Source organism: Leuciscus leuciscus (genome assembly GCF_965113295.1).
Source record: "Leuciscus leuciscus genome assembly, chromosome: 3".
In the NCBI taxonomy this organism is placed as follows: Eukaryota; Metazoa; Chordata; class Actinopteri; order Cypriniformes; family Leuciscidae; genus Leuciscus; species Leuciscus leuciscus.
Genome location: NC_138727.1, coordinates 41,904,955 through 41,908,283, shown reverse-complemented (window position 1 = coordinate 41,908,283; position 3,329 = coordinate 41,904,955). Strand labels below are relative to the sequence as shown.

The following is a 3,329-nucleotide window of genomic DNA, read 5'->3' as shown; positions in this document are numbered from 1 at the left end:
CTCGCTCGCCGCTCATCACAACTTGTGGCGCACAACCATATAAAAAGGCTAAATAAATAAATAAAGCGGAGATGCGGCCGCCCGCAACCGGCAGCACAGCCAGCGGCTCGCTCGGCGCTCATCACAACCATATAAAAAGGCTAAATAAATAAATAAATAAAGCGGAGTGTCTGCAAAGCGTCTGCCAAATGCATAAATGTAAATGTAAATATGAATAAAATAATAATAAATTAAGCGGAGCTGCAGGCGGCCACAAAAAAACAAGGAAAAAAGCAAACAAACTAACACCACGGCCTATCTCTGAAAAATAATAGCCCTATGAACTAAATAATAATAATGACTTTTTATTTATATTTTTCCTGTGAAGGACAAATAGCCTAAATGTATGTAATCTCTCTATTTATAAGGTATTTTGAATGTTTTTCCAAAACGTCATATATATACTGACGCGTCTTGACCATGCGTCAACATACGACGAAAAGGGTACCCTAACGCATACCTAAACCTACCCATAACCCGAATCGTCACACATGGACGTTATGGGGGTACCCTTTTCGTCGTATGTTGACGCATGGTCAAGACGCGTCAGTACTTGATGCCTCATTCCATTTGATGAAGATGCAACAGTTGAACATTTACAGTCTGAGTTGTGCAGTCTGGCCCTCCACTGGAACACTATTAAAAAGTCCCCTCTCAGTGAGTACACAACCAGAGAGTCACAGTCTCTTACCTCTGAGGAAGAAGACAATCAGGAGGACATGGAGGAAATTGATCTAGTTAGCAAAAGATGCACAGCCTGCAGGAACTGTGCTGTGTGTTGCTACTTCCTCCTCCAGCAGCTGAAGTTTTTTACACATGCATACCACAAAATACAGTTGGCCTACAAATTTTTGTTGACCCTGTCCTGCACACAAGTGGCATGTGAAAGAAGCTTCTCGACACTGAAGTTCATCAAGAGTCGTATAAGGAGCAGAATGCGAGAGGAAAATTTGGAAGCCTTCATGTTGATGGCAACAGAGAAGGAGATCCTCATGAGACTGGATACAGATTATGTGATTGACAGAGTGGCAGAGAAAAGCAAATTATTGCGCAACCTGCTACTGTAACCACATGAAGGTAAAACATTTATTTTTCATGTCTTGGTTAAGCTATTATTGGAGTGTGTTGTTTGTGTAATGTTATGTTTCTTTGTTGGTTGCAGATGACTTGAGAAGACAAATGTGGCCTCTCTGCTAAAATTGCCAGGGCCTCTTTTTGGTGCCAGTCCGCCACTGGCTGAGTGGAATCCATAAGCGGGTCTTTATTAAAGGATCTGAGCATAAAATCCAAACAATAGTCACAACTCGTAGTCAGGTCACAGGCCTTGGTCGAAGCACAGGTAAAACAATCCAATAGCAGACAAATCCAAAAAACAGCAATCCACAAGCATGAGTCAAAAGGCAAAACAATGGTCATAACAGCAGTCATTAGGGCTGGGAAAAAAGTTGGTAGGTCAAATCGATTCATATTTTCAAAAAACCGATTTTTTAGATTTTTTTTTCTCCCCCTCTTCAGTATAGCGTACAATACATACATTTTGCATTCAGGGTTTCCGTAGCACGCTCCCTGCCACAGCCCTCTGCCCCTCCCCTCCCCCGAGGGCAGCGCATGCATACACAAACATATGAGGCGACGGACTGGACAAAAGCGAAACGAACTGCGCGAGCGAGACCGAGTGTGTCTGCGCGCGCGCGAGCGACAGTGCGAGAGAGCGACCGAGTGTACGCGAGAGAGACCGAGTGTAATATAATATAAAATAAAAACAAGAATTAAATTATTAGTTACCATTGAAATAGCAGGATGTAGCTCATACTTTCTTTCTCTATTAACATACGGTTGTCTTCAATTCATATTAATTATAACTTATTATTCAATAAAAATGCAATTCAAACTTAACTGATCATAATCATAGTGTTTCTGTACACTGGTGTATTTTGTGTGTATGCTTGTCAAATAATGTCAAACATTTTGTTAAAGATTATAACACCCCGTGTTATATAGCACCCCGTTTGCAAAAAAAAAATCGAATCTAATCGTAAATCGAGTTTTTTATAAAAAAATCGCCCAGCTCTAGCAGTCATCAAAAGAGAATGGTAGAACGCTTAGTAAGGCAGAGAACTGGCAATACTTCGCAATAAGGCAGTGATAGCACATGGCTTAAATACAGGGTGACAGGAAACAACAAGACAGGAAATGATGTGGCAGGAACAGGAAGTAACAGAGTTCAATATTCAGGTGATGGCTTCCTCTGATGGACTGGTGCCTGATCAAACGTTACAGAGTCAGTATTCATAGTCGGGCTGCTATAGCCAAACCTTTGATCACTTGCACCAATGCCAAATGTCGGTTTCAATGGAGTCAGTGCAATTGAGTCCTGATGAGTCCACCTTCACTCATCTGTAGGAGTTACTGTGTGGAGAAGCCCCAAAGAGGCTAAACAGCCAGACTGTTGCTGCCCAGAGTAAAGCACTGAGGTGGATCAGTGAAGGTTTGGGCTGGAATATCATTCCATTCCCTACTGTGCTTTATGGATGCGTCCAAGGACTACCGAAATATTCTGGAGGACCGTGCGACTAATGGTTCAAACATTATAGCCTACCCTGAAGGGGGTGCCGTGTATCAGCAGCATGATAATGTGCTGTGTATTAAAGGTGCAATGCGCAAGTCTCTGAGTTTTTGCAGAACTATGCCCCCTCTGGCGACAAGCGAAACTGCAACCAGAGGTGTGCACGCTCATGAACCACACGCACACGCACGCTTGCACGAGCACGAGCTGTTCATAACCAAAGGAGCATCAGCCGCACAAATCTTTTGTTTACAGTCATAATGTCTTCAGAGGTAATAAAGTTATAAATCTGCAAGTCATTTTAAATATGTGAAAGGAAAGGCATTTGAGTAAATTACACACTTATGTGTGAAGGGAAAACGGGGGTAGTAGAAAACTTCGGTTTTTGTTTCCATCTATCTCCATGTTGAACTGTTTTATGTGTTTACTGTATCCACTTATGATTGTATTATTATGGAAACACGTTCACGAACAATATAAGTTATTACTTTGATAATCATACCATACACAGTTGGTCAACAAAGTACACTCAAATGTCTCAAGGTAATATTCATAGATTATTACATCATTTGTTGTCATAGATTTGCCGTATCAGACATTAGAGACTGGGCTATATCTTACCGTTTTATCAAGAAAAAAGCCAACTGAGGATCCCGTTTGAGCCCTAGAGCAAACCGGAGATTCCAACGAACAGTATTTATATCGTTTTTACCTTTTGTACACA

At 41.5% G+C, this 3,329-nt stretch overlaps 1 long non-coding RNA gene across 1 annotated transcript; it reads left to right on the top strand.

Annotated features, from left to right (window-relative positions):
* The first annotated feature begins 601 nt into the window (after positions 1 to 601).
* Positions 602 to 2,312, top strand: LOC309495326. The gene is made up of 3 exons (XR_014204619.1): positions 602 to 1,116; positions 1,202 to 1,462; positions 2,117 to 2,312. It is a non-coding gene; the product is annotated as an uncharacterized lncRNA (long non-coding RNA).
* The last annotated feature ends 1,017 nt before the right edge of the window (positions 2,313 to 3,329 follow it).